This window comes from Macrotis lagotis, chromosome 7 (genome assembly GCF_037893015.1).
Source record: "Macrotis lagotis isolate mMagLag1 chromosome 7, bilby.v1.9.chrom.fasta, whole genome shotgun sequence".
Lineage (NCBI taxonomy): Eukaryota > Metazoa > Chordata > Mammalia > Peramelemorphia > Peramelidae > Macrotis > Macrotis lagotis.
The window spans coordinates 105788154-105801949 of NC_133664.1; the positions used below are offsets into that span (position 1 = coordinate 105788154).

General features: G+C 37.0%; 1 gene segment (V, D, J or C); it reads right to left on the reverse strand.

Moving 5' to 3' along the window:
- The window catches only part of LOC141492841 (T cell receptor beta constant 2-like), a 439396-nt gene that overhangs the window by 145453 nt on the left and 280147 nt on the right, over window positions 1-13796 (reverse strand).

Consider the following 13796-nt stretch of genomic DNA (forward strand, 5'->3'; position numbering starts at 1 on the left):
CACAGAATGAGCAATATTGTATGATGATCAGATGTGAATAACTTAGCTATCCTAAGCAATAAAATGATGCAGAGGCCTCATGATGAAACATGCTTTCCACTTGCAAAAAAAACCAAAACAAAACCAAAAAATGCTATGAAATATGATTGCAGAGCAAAGAATATTTTTTAGCTTTTCTTTTTTGGTTTCAGTTTTCTTTCACAACATATTAAATATGGAATTTTGTTTTGCATTACTGAATGTATGACCTATATCAAATTGTTTGACTTCTCAAAGAGGAGGAAGAGGGAAGGGAAGCAGTAGGAAAATTTGAAACTTGATTTTTTAAATGAAAGTTAGAAAATATTTTTACAATTTGAGAAAATAGAATATTTTAAATTTTAAAAATAATTAAACATAAAAATGAAAATCCCATGAACATCATGTGATCACAAAGGGTTAGGCACTGCTGAATAACAACAGTATTTCAGAATTCCTTCTTTTAGAACTTATGATCTTCTATGGACTACTTGCTTCTAAATAGGAAGTTTGTTTATTCAAGTATGTAGAAACATACCATAGACACCTTTTCTTGAGTTTCTTGAAACTGAAAAAAAGGAAAGGCCAGAGAATTCTTCAAAAAATACCAGGTAAATGTTGTATCACAGTACCTAATATGAATTTCTCTAGTCCAATTCAGGCTAGGCCAAGAACAATCTCTATAGCAACTGTGACAAGTGATTGAATGATCCAGTCTCTTTGAAAACCTCTATTGATAGGAACATTTTCAAGTTTCCCCCATTCTTCTTTGGGATGGCTCTAAGTTCTCAGGGGTTACTTCCATCAAGTCAAAAAGTTCCTCTCAAATTTTGCCTCTGGTTCTGTAGTGTCAGATCACAAGTACAAGTTAGCACTAACTTTGGAAATGACAATTTTCCATTCCTCTCTGAGATTTTTCCAACCACATGTTTCTCATAAAAGAGGATTTCAAGACAGAAGAAAGAGTCCAAAATATAAGTTGGACTATGGACCTGGAGAGAGCTGTTCAGAAAGGGCAGAGCCAAGGTGAAGGTGAGCAAGATGACTTGCAAGCACTTTAGTTTATTAAATCAACTTCCCAGGAGAACAGGAAAATTATGAGTTATCTTTCCCTGCTTTACACTTTTGTTATTTACACACATGACTATTTTCTTTAAATATGTATTTTTTTATGGAGGATACAAAAAGTCAAAATAAAATTCATACACTTTGTCAAATAAATACTTCCACAGTCTGTGTTGGGGAGGCAACTGGGTGTCACAGTTGACTAAGTACTGGGTCAGGAGTAAGGAAGACCTAAGTTCAGATCTTGACCTCAGACACTTTCTAATCTTGTGATTCTGGCATGTCATTTAATCCTGTTTGCTTCAATTTCTTTCCTGCAAAATGAACTAGAGAAGGAAATTCCAAACATTATACTTTCTTTGTCAAGAAAATCCCATAAAGGGGTCATGAAGAATTAAATATTATTGAAAATACTCAAAATAAACAAATCCCTTCTCAGAATGTCTTTAAATGAAGAAAATAAAATGTATAGCATTACAAAGGTAACCAGTAATGTTGAAATAGATATTATAATATAGCTTTTAAATGTTCAGGGACTATGTTTCAGAATACCTGTTATATACAAATGAGTTGAGATACCTGTCCAATTACAGAGGTTTTGTATTAGGTATGGTAGCAAATGCAAAAGGGAATGGGCTAAAATATAGTCCACCCAACATATTGCATTCTACATTTTAAATTATTTATATTTCAGCATGATCATGAACTGGTTAAATTGCATCTTTTACTTACTCACCAGCGATGTTGAAAATGAAGGCTTAGAGAATTAGAATCATTAAAGGTCTAGCACCATTTCCTCATAGGATTTACAGAATAAATTTCTTAGCTCCACATTTTAATTAGGGTTTAAATTCTTTGAGAATTTGAAACAACAGATCTATATATAGGACTGAGTTGAACAGTTCAATGAGTTGCCCCTCAAATACGTAGTTTTGACCAACTTTGTTCTGAAATGAATAGGCGCTCCTCTTTTGAATGAATATTACTTTTTTTTTTTAGTTTTTTGCAAGGCAAATAGGGTTAAGTGGCTTGCCCAAGGCCACACAGCTAGGTAAATATTAAGTGTCTTGAGACCGGATTTGAACCCAGGTACTCCTGACTCCAAGGCTGGTGCTTTATCCACTGCCACCTAGCCGCCCCATGAATATTACTTTCACTGAAGAAATTGGAGCTATCAGGGACACTTTGCAATTGGTATAAGATCTTTGACCATTATCTTGGTATTTAAGAGTCATTCTATAGCCTTTCTATGGAGGGTGTTATAGAAAGAGAATAACTGGCACACAATCACTACCTATGGAAAAAAAGCTTAAAAGAAGGATGACTTAGACAAAGATACATAACTGTTCATCCTTCTTTTTCAAAGACCAGTGACAACAAAAGTAATGTTTATGAATTGGGTTTAAGTGAAGTGGAGTTGCATAGTCATCAGTCTCATTGTCTCTTTCAGAGTCATCAAAGTCCTGTGGCAAAACAAAAGTCAAGATGACTGAAGATGGCTCCAGTAAGCAGTGAATGACTGGCATCTTCACTGTCTGCCCAATTCAAAGAAATCCAGAGATTTTTCTTTAGCCACCTCCATAGCTAACCAACTGTTCTCACCTGCCCCTGCTCAGGGATAGCTAGGGGCTGTCAATGCAGAAATACAAGTCTGAAAGCATGGAGCAGCAAGATGAGTACAACAAAGAAAGACATTCGGTTAGCATCTGTTATCCAACAAACAACAGATGTTGAGCTTGAGTCTGCCAAATTGGGCTGGGGAAAGACATGAAAGGGATACACTCAGGGATATGATCTTAGCCTCTAATTGAATGCTTTCCAGGTTATTTTAGGAGGAGAAGGAGGTCTAAGGTAGTCCTGATAGAAATTACATTTTGACCTTGGCTCCTTCTTTGGACAGGTAAATGTTGAACACCAGAGGCATCAAGGTAGCTCAGGGATACTAAAATCAACAAAGAGTTTTATGGAAGAAAGTGAGTCTCACTTAAATCTAGTTGATGTCCTACTCCTGAGGAGGGAAAGAAAAGAGAATTAGCAGATGATTTGATGACAACCTGATTGGAGGTGGAAGACCACTCCCTAACAACTTCAAACAGAGGGGCTAAAGGCACTCTACTACAACACCAAGTAAAAAGAAACAGAAGCAGAAGAAAAAAACTGCAGTATGAATGATTGCAATTTTTTTTGCTTTGGATTAGCCCTATGATTGTAGCAGAGTAGAACACTTAAAGAGGTTCTTTTACAAATGATAACTACCATTTTTTATTTAATCAAAGAAGTGTGTAATAGACTCAAAAACAAACTACTCTTAATGTTAGCTGAGTTTTGATAGTCCTTCCTTCTAGATTCTTCCAGTGTGAGCCAAGTTGCTGATGGGTTGAGTTGTCTTCCCCTTTACTTTCTTCACCAGGGGAAGTAGGTTTCTGCACAGTTTCAAGAGTAGTATGCAAGGCTGAGTCTTGGCTACTGCTGCTGAGGTATGTGACTGAATCCTCAGAACCAGTTTGGGGAATGGAAGGGAAAGCAATGAAAGTAAACTGATGACTGAAGGAGTATATTATCCAAATGATAGGAATTAGGAAAATGAAATGTGTCAACAGAGAAGATATTTGTTAAAATGCATTTTTTTATCTTCTTAAAGCACTTTCAAGTATCTTTTTTATCCTCTGAGGGAAATCCCATATACTGTGGGAAGAGAATGAAGAGAATGTAGAGAGTACTCTCCACAGGGCTCCTTGTTTACACACCAGATGGGTTAGGGATAGGGTTGAAGGAAGAACACCAGCAGCAGACCTTTGCCTTGAGGAGATATTTACCTTTTTTTTATTAATCAATTAATTAGTTTTCATCCATATGCACATGAATATTTTTTTGTTAAAAAATTTCCTTCCATCCTCCCTTCCACACCCCTACCCTCAGCAGCAAAGAGTCAAGTTAGCATTGTACATGCATACATACATCTTTTGGATAAACATGTTTATATAGTAGTTATTTTTGATATGAGGAACTGGGATTAAAGGAAAGAGATACATAAGAGATAATTTTTATAAAGTTCTCAACAGATTCTGAAGGGTTGTTTTTTCTTCCCTGGATGGGGATAACATTGTCCATAGCCAGTCTAATATGCTTGTCCTAGCTATCTGAACTGCTGAGATGAGCTGCTTCCATTAAGGTTGATTATCTCACAATGTTGTTAACTTGAACATTGTTCTCATGGTCCTACTCCCTTTGCTCAGCATCAGATTCTGTATCATTCCATGTTCTCTAGAGTCTGACCATTTATGGTTTCTTAAAGAACAATAATATTCCATAGTATTTATGTACCATAGCTTCTTTAGTCATTCCTCAACTGATGCACAACCCTTTAATTTCCAATTCTTTGCTACTAAAAAAAAGAGCTACCATGAATATTTTGGAAAATGTAGGATTTTTTCCATTTTTTATAATTTCTTCTGGATATAGACTTAGAATTGGGATTGCTGGGATGAAGGATATGAACAGTTTCCTTGCTCTCTGGGCATAGTTCCATATTGCTCTCCAGAATTGTTGGATCCCTTTACAACTCCACCAGCAATGCAACAATGTCATAATCTTCCCACAACCTCTCCAACAATGATCATTTTCCCTTTTTCTCATTTTGATCAACCTGATAGGTGTGAGGTAATACTTCATTTTTGCATTTCTCTAAAAAAAGGATTTGGAATATTTTTTCCTATGATTATATATAGTTTTAATTTCTTCATTTGAAAACTGCCTATTCATGTCTTTGACCATTTATCATTTGGGGAATCACTTGTAACCATATAAATTTGAAGCAATTCTCTACATATTTTGGACTTTATTAGAACTCTTAGTTGTGATGATTGTTTCCCGCTTTTTTGCTTTTCTTCTAATTTTGGCAGTATTGATTTTATTAGTGTAAAACCTTTTTAATTTAATATAGTCAAAATCATTAATTTTGCATTTTAAAATGTACTTTAATTCTTGTTTGGTCTTAAATTTATCCCCTTTTCATAGTTCAGATAGATAATTTCTTGGTCTATTATTTTATCTGTGATGTTGCACTTTATGTCTAAATTCTGTACCCATTTTGATGTTATTTGCTATAAGTTGAGAGATAATTGTCTATGCCAAGTTTTTGCCATACCATATTCCAGTTTTCCTAACAATTTTTATCAAATAGTGAGTTCTTATCCCAGAAGCTGATGTCTTTGGATCTGTCAAACAATAGATTGCTATAGTCATTTTTTGCAGTTTCTTTTGAACCTATCCTAATCCACTAATCCATTACTCTATTTCTTAACCAATATCAGTAGTTTTGATGACTGCTGCTTTATAATATAGTTTTATATCTGGTAGAGCTAGGCCACCTTCCTTTACATTTGTTTTCATCTATTTCCATGCTGTTTTTGACCTTTTGTTGCTCCAAATGAATTTTGAATTTTGTTGCTTTTTTTCCTAGCTAGATAAAGTAGTTATTTGGTAGTTTGATTGGTATGGCACTGAATAAGTAATTTGATTTGGGTATAATTAGTCACTTTTCTTATATTAACTCAACCTAACTATGAGCAATTGACATTTTCCAATTATTTAGATCTGATTTTATTTGGGTGAGAAGTGCTTTATAACTGTGTTCATACAGTTTCTGGGTTTCACTTGGTAGGTAGATTCCTGAGTATTTGATGTCTACAGTTGTTTTAAATGGAATTTCTCTTTTTTTTAATATATCTTGTTCTTCGACTTTGTTGTTCATATATAAAAATGCTAATGATCTATGTGGGTTTATCTTATATCCTTCTACTTTGCTGAATGTGTTACTTCTTTCAAGGAGTTTTTTAGATGATTTTCTTGAGTTCTCTCCATCATAATCATCTTCAAAGAGTGAAACTTTGCTTCCTTTTTGCCAAATCTGATTCCTTCAATTTCTTTTTCTTCTCATATTGCTGCAGGTAGCATTTCTAATACAATATTTAATAGTAATGAAATGGGGATCTTTGTTTCACCCCTGAGTTTATTGGAAAAAACACTTTGAGTTTATTTCCGTTTCATTTAATATTTGTTGGTGGTTTTAGATAGACACTATTTGTTATTTTAAGGAAAACTCCATTTATTCTTAAACTTTCTAGTGTTTTTAATAGGAATGGATGATGTATTTTATCAAATGCTTTTTCAGCATCTATTAAGATAACCATATGATTTGTTAGTTTTGCTATTGATTTGTTCAATTATGTTGAGTGTTTTCCTAATATTGAACCATCCCTGCCTACCTGGTATAAATCTTATCTGATCATAGTGTATTATCATAGTAATAACTTGCTGTAGTCTCAATGCTAAAATTTTATCCAAGATTTTTGTATAAATATTCATTAGGGAGATTGGTCTATAATTTTCTTTGTCTGTTCTGTTTCTTCCTGGTGGTGTCATAAAAGGAGTGTGGAAGAACACTTATTTTTAAAATAGTTTATGCAGAATAGGAATTAATTGTTCTTTAAATGTTTGGTAGAATTAACTTGTAAATCCATCTGGACCCAGAGACATTTTCTTAGGGAGTTTCTTGGTGGTTTCTTCAATTTCTTTTTCTGAAATATGATTATTTAAGTATTTTGTTTCCTCTTCTGTTAAACTGGGCAGTTGTATTTTTGTAAATATTCATACATTTCACTCAAGTTACCAAATTTATTGGCATACAGTTCAACAAAGTAACTCCAAATCATCTCTTTAATTTTCTCCTCATGGGTGGTTAGCTTACCCTTATACTTTTTGATACTTGTAATTTGGTTATCTTCTTTCTTTGTTTTAATCAGATTAACCAAATATTTGATTATTTGATTGATTGATAAGCTCACATTGTTTTTGAAGTATCATCACAGATTATTTGCTTGATTGCTTGATAAATAACATTGTCTCAAATTACACCCAATTATATTTATAATAATTATTTACCTTACCCCCCTTTCAAGCACCTTCCAATGACCACAGTCTTCCTCATTGGCCAAAGTATCATCCAAAACCATGTCATTTCTTGAACTATTTGTGTCCCTCCCCCAGGCCTACTTCTCTCACACATTACCTCCCCCCCCCCCCAGTATACTTAACCTCCTTATTAAGTGAAACAGGGCTTACTTTTTCTCACATTTTACACCTCCTCCCCCCAACACATACAGGGTACTTAACCCCTAGTTAAGTGATGCAGCACCTATTTTCTCTCACAATACATCTCCCCAATACCCTGCCCACCACAGCCTTCCCCACCCAGGGTACTAAACCCCTTTTAAATGAAGGGTGCTTTATGTCAAACCATGATCTGCTTAACTGCAAAAATCTTAAAGATATCTAAGTACTGGGGGACTCTGGAGGTCTCTCTTGAGGCCTTTACAAATGATTGTAAGTTACATGGACACTGATTCAGGACCATTCAGTTTATGATGTCCTCATTAGACAAAGTGCTAAGCTATGTTGGCACAATAAAATTGAAGTGGGTCAAAGGATAAGGAGACACAAATTTAAAGTTAACACCCTTGTTTTTCATCAAGGCCTTTTGTTTCAAACTTAGTAAAGTCATCTTAGACTTCTTCAATCCAGAGATAAGACTAAATTATACCCATATACTTTAAATCCAATCTCTTCAATTTTATTCAACCCTTCAATTATCTTAAGAAGTAAAGTTCTTAGGAATTAGAAGTGTTATATCTTCCCTTTTAGAGTAGTTTTCAATTTGATGTCCTTGAATAACATTTGGTTTTTTTTTTTTTTGCTTTTTCTTCCACTTTTATTTTACCTTTTTATGAATCGCTTGAGTTGTGTATTTGGTGATTGAATTCTCTGTTCAGTTCTGTTCTTTGTGTCAGGAGCTTCTGCTGTGTCAGGACCTCTATTGCATTGAACATCCATCTTTATCCCTGACAGCATATGGTGAAGTTTGCAAGGCAATACATTCTGGGTTGTAATCCCAGATCTTTTGCTCTCCAATATATGCTACCCTAGGTCTTCTGATCCTTCATTGTTGAGGCGTATAGGTCCTGTATGGGTCTGATTGTGTTTCCTTTGTATTCAAATTGTTTTCTTTTTATTGCTTGCACCATTCTCTCCTTTATTTGAGAGTTTGGAATTTAGCTATAACAGTCCTTGGAGTTTTTCTCCTGGGATCTCTTTCTAGAGGGGTTGTGTGGATTTTTTTCAATAGTTATGCTGTTTTCTTGTTCTAGCAGATTTGAACAGTTTCCCCTTATAATTTCCTACATGATGTTTTATAGGTTCTTTTTTAGATCTAGGCTTTCTCATAGTCCAATGATTCATAGATTGTCTGTCCTAGATCTATTTTCCAGGTCATTCATTTTCCTAAAAGGTACTTTATATTGTCTTCAATTTTTCAGCCTTTTTATTTTATTTGATGGAATCTTGTAGTCTTGGGGATTCATTGGTTTCAATTTGTTCAATTCTAATTTTTAGAGTTCTATTTTCTTCAATTAGCTTTTATGTTTCCTTTTCCAGCTGGTTAGTTTTACTTTTAATGGAATTGATTTCTTTGGTCAATTTTTCATAATTTTCCTGCATGACTCATTTCTTTTTTCCAATTTTCTTCCTCCACTATTCTTTGGTTTTTCAATTCTTTTTTTAAGCTCTTCGATGAGCTTTTGTATTTGGGTCCAATTTATCGACTGTTTTGTTACTTCCCTTGTGAGTGATTTTTTTCACTGAATACTTCTTCAGACATGGCATTGCTGTCATCTTTATATGTAAAGTAGTTTTCTATAGTGGGAACTCTTTTAGCTTTTCTTCTCTTCTTTGTTATTTTAGCTCCACTTCTGGGGCATGGGGAGTATAGATTCAAAGCTTTTTTCTTGCTGGGGCTGCGATCTGATCCCTGGCTTGTTGTTGACCAAAATATTGCCTATGCAATTGTGGTCTTGTCTATGCAGAGGTTTGTTTCCTCCTTTAAGTCTATGTTCTGACTTAGCAGTGGTTTTTTACTGACCCAGTCCTATCTTTAATCCCAGTGTTTCTGGGGTTCAGATTTTTGTTGGGGTTGGGGTCCTCCTGGCTGGCTTGCTATCTAGATGTCAGGACCTCTGCTGTTGTCAAGCTGTTGGGACCAGATTACACTGTGGTTAAGAGATCCTGCTGGCTTTCCTGCTCTCCCACCTCCTGGACTTTACTTCTCCTTTTGCTTGAAAGAACACTGAAGATCCTTTATGATGTCTATCATTGAAAATTTCTTTGAATCTTCTCTTTTTTCTTGGTGGTATCTGTATCTTGACTGTCGGAATAGGGGCTTCATTTATCTTTTGTAGGGAAAAGCTCAGGGAGCATGTTAATTTCATGCCACCATCTTGGATATGATATTTGACTATTTTATTTTATTTTTTTAATTTTATATCTATTTATTCTCATTTTGTACACATATTGTTTTTTATACATTAATAAAATATTCTTGTAAAAGAGTAAACAAAATAAGGGTGGCTAGGTGGTGCAGTGGATAAAGTACTGGCCCTGGATTCAGGAGTACCTGGGTTCAAATTTGGTCTCAGACACTTAATAATTACCTAACTGTGTGGCCTTGGGCAAGCCACTTAACCCCATTTGCCTTGCAAAAAAAAACCTAACAAAAAGAGTAAACAAAATGCCCCCTCCCCCCAAAAATATAGACTTGCTTGAGCGATAAAGGGGAGAGAAAAAAATTAAAATTGAAATTAAAAAAATAATATTAATAATTGTAGGTATGGCCAGGTTGTGCAGTGGATGGATCACTAGCCCTGGAGCCAGGAGCACCCAAGCCCATATCCAGGCCCCTACACACAACAATCACCCAGCTGCGTGACATGCAAGCCACCCCAAAATCACTGCCCTGCATAAACCAAAAAAGGAAACAAAAAGACCTAAATTAAAATAAAATAATAACAATAGTAGGGGCAGCTGGGTGGCAGACAGAGCACTGGCCCTTGATCCAGGAGCAACCAGGTCCAAATCTGGCTTCAGACACCCAAAGATCACCCTGCTATGTGGCCCCAGGCAGGCCACTCAGCCCCATTTGCCCTGCACCCCCCCAAAAAATAATAATAATAGAAAATGTTCTCCAGTCTGTGTTCCAACACCACCGACTCTATTGCTGGTGGATAACCTTCTTTATGATAAGTCCATCACAAAAGTTACTTCCATGTTTTTCTACCATTGCCGTCGCTGATCGCAACTCCCTACTTTCATATTTCTCACTACCATGTACTACATTTTCTCTCGCTCCTTTCACTGACTCTGCTGTAGGGTAGCTGAGTGGCGCAGCAGACAGATCTCTGGCCCTGGGGCCAAGAGGCCTCAAGCCCCCAAAAATGGAGTCAATAGAAAAAAGGGAAATGTAATGGGAGAAAGAAAGAGGAGAGGGGGGAATAGGCCAAGATATTTCATATAATAAGATTTTTCTTTATTACAATGAGCTGTTGCAATGATATGGAAGTGGGGAAGACAAGGGGGACTGAGGAAAACTTCACTGTCATCAGAAATGACTGAGAGGAAACAGCATATATACTCAATGGGGTATAGACATCTGGAGTAAGAAGGGGGGGCACAGGGGGAAGTGAAGGGGATGTGAATGAAGGAGGAAAGGATGGACCATGGTGGGGAGAGTGGTCAGATATAACACATTTTCCTTTTTTATTTCTTGCAAGGGGCTGGGATTGGATGGCCTAACCGGGACCATACAGCCAGGTGGATGCTGGGCCTAAGGGGTGGTATTCCAATAATTTTTAAATTATCTTTCCTAAATCTGTTTTCCATATCAGTTGTTTTTTCAATGAGATGTTTCATATTTTCTTCTAATTTTTCATTCTTTCGGTTTTGAAGTATTGAGTCCTGATTTCTCATAAAATCAGCAATCTCCCTGAGTTCTATTCTTTGTCTGAAGGATATATTTTCCTCAGAGAGCTTTCTTATTGCTTTTTCCATCTGGCCAATTTTGCTTTATAAAGCATTCTTCTCCTCAATAACTTTTTGAACTGTTTTATCCACTTGACCTAAGCTGGTTTTTAGCATGCTATTTTCTTCAGCATTTTTTTGGATTTCCTTGACTAAGCTGCTGACTTCATTTTCATGTTTTTCCTGCATCTCTCTCATTTATTTTCCCAGTTTTTCTTCTAACTCCCTCATTTGCTTTTCAAGGTCTTTTTTGAGCTCTGTCATAGACTGAGCCCAATTTCTGTTTTTCTTGGAGTCTTTAGATACAGGAGCTTCTGCTCCCTCATCTTCAGACTGAATGTTTTGATCCTTCTTGGGCTCACAGGCAAAATATTTCTCAATGGTGTTCCTATTGTTTCTCTGCTTGCTCATTTTCCCAGCCTTAGTCTGGTTTTGGGGTGCTTCCTGAGTTTTTGGGACACTCCCATAAGGATCTCAGTGTGTGAGGCTCTGTCCTCCCTCCTGGTCTGTGAATGAGCATAAGCACCCCCCTCTCCCATGGGGCTGAGGTCTGGGGGCCCTGCTGTTCTATTGGGGGGGGCCTAGAGTGTGATCAGGATCTGAATGTGGTCAGAACCCCAGCGTCCTCTTCCAGGGGCAGAGTTCAGCAGTTTCTCTCCACTCCCCTCCCTAGGTTTAATGGGTTCATGCCCTGGGGGCTCTTGCTTACAGGCTCTGCCTGCTTCTCTGTTTCCTGGATCTGGGCTGAGGTGGCCTCACTGCTTGCTGTGTGCCCAGAGGGCTGGGCTTCATGTCGCTCTGGCAGGGGGTCCCCTGCTGTTTCCCCAATTTGTGCCCTGTGCTCCCCGGGGCATAGGTCAAGAAACACCCCTGCTGCTGTGAGCTGAGGTTCCCAGTGCCCTGGGGCTGCCTCCGGGAGACTGAAGTTCTTTCACTCTAGCGGGCCACCCCTCTTGGTGGGCCACCCCTCCGACCCCAGGGAGCAGAGCCTTTCTGCTCTTTTCCAGGTTACATTGAGTAGGAGAACTGCCTCACTGGGTCCCCTCTGTGGGTTCTGTCTCTCAAAACTTTAGTTAGAGTCCTTAGTTTAGAAGTTTTATAAGAAAGAGCCTAAGAGAGGATGCTCTCTTGTCACCATCCTGGCTCTGCCCCCCGATATTTGACTATTTTTAAAAATGTTTTTGTCTATTGCTTTTTCAGCATACTAGTGATATCAAAATTATCTTGACTTGCATATGAATTTTATTTCAGTGAGGATGAATAGCTCAAAGTTGTCAGCATCATTCTCTTCCAAAGGTATCAAGGTCCTCTGGAAATACAAAGTCAGAATGAATGTCAAAGCAGTTGAACTTGACATCTTTGTTGTCTGATTAAGCTTTAAAAGTTCCAAAGTGGGGGCCGCTAGGTGGCGCAGTGGATAAAGCACTGGCCCAGGAGTCAATGTACCTGGGTTCAAATCCATTCTCAGACACTTAATAATTACCTAGCTGTGTGACTTTGGGCAAGCCACTTAACCCCATTTGCCTTACAAAAAAAAAAAAACCTAAAAAAATGTTCCACAGTGCCTGCTTCATGTCTATTGGCACAAATTGTTCTCATCTGCCCATTCTGCTAGGGAAATTCTTCACATGTATCACATAGACATCTTCCTAGCTCACTAATAAATTTTTTGACTGTTACTAGTTGTTTGACCTTGAGAAAGATAATTATCAACAGTATGACTCAGTTTCATCATCTATAAAATGGAGGTCATTAGAGTACCTGCCTCCCAATTTGTTGTATTAAATGTGATAATAATACTCTACTTCATCTAACTCCAGAAAAATGTATTGCTGGACTCTCCTCTCTCAGTCTAATAATCCAACACATTCATTAAATAGGCTCAGATATTCAAAGTACAGAGGTCATATAACTTACTGAAGAGAGGAAAACTGAAAGGTAAAATATTAAGTGCTTCTATATAGATTTGTATTATTCCTATCATCATTCCCAAACTCCTCCTGTTGCCCTAAAAGCAAGACATATAAATTGCTGGGGCATAGCCTTGAACTTCATTCAGACACAGAAATAATTAATATAGGAGTGGTAAATGAGTACTATTTATTACCAAGTTTAGGAACTTTACTGGGGGAAAAAGAAGGGAAGCACTGTGTTCTAAAGGATTTTCCCTTCCAAATCACAGTTGAGATTTTAATAACTTCTTATTCCTCCCTGTGTGAACTCCTTTCTAGTATTCTGATCCATTCTCAGATTGAATGGAGAGTCACAGAAGTCCTGGTTATGGTCTTGACTGTGTAGTGAGTAAGACATTGAATCTTTTAGTTCTGGTTCATCAAAATTTTACCTTCCCCATTCCAAAACTTTCAGCTATTTGGATTCCCCAATATAAAGAGAACCTCCAGATTTCAAGGGCTCAACTCTATTGCAGGAACTGTTTGGTTGCTAAACAGAAATCTCTGAAACCCAACAGAAAGAGGGAAAAGGAAAGTCAGTCCTGGAGTGTAAACTTGCACATAAGATGGATACATTGGATCAAATAGCAAATGTAAACATCTAACTGATGATAAGGACATACCATGATAGCTTGTGGCCTTTATTCAATTGACAATTCAAGCACTTAGTGTATTTCTCTGACTTTCAATATGAAACATTTTGCTTTCACTTTGGGACTGCTTTTCTATTGGAGAATAGGTTGCTAGAGCCCTTCCCTCCCTACCAAGTCCTATTTCCTGTACTAGAATGGAAGGAAGGAGATTTATGCAAAGAAATGGGCTGCATTTTCATCACTGTGGCTGGAACTGCAGAAA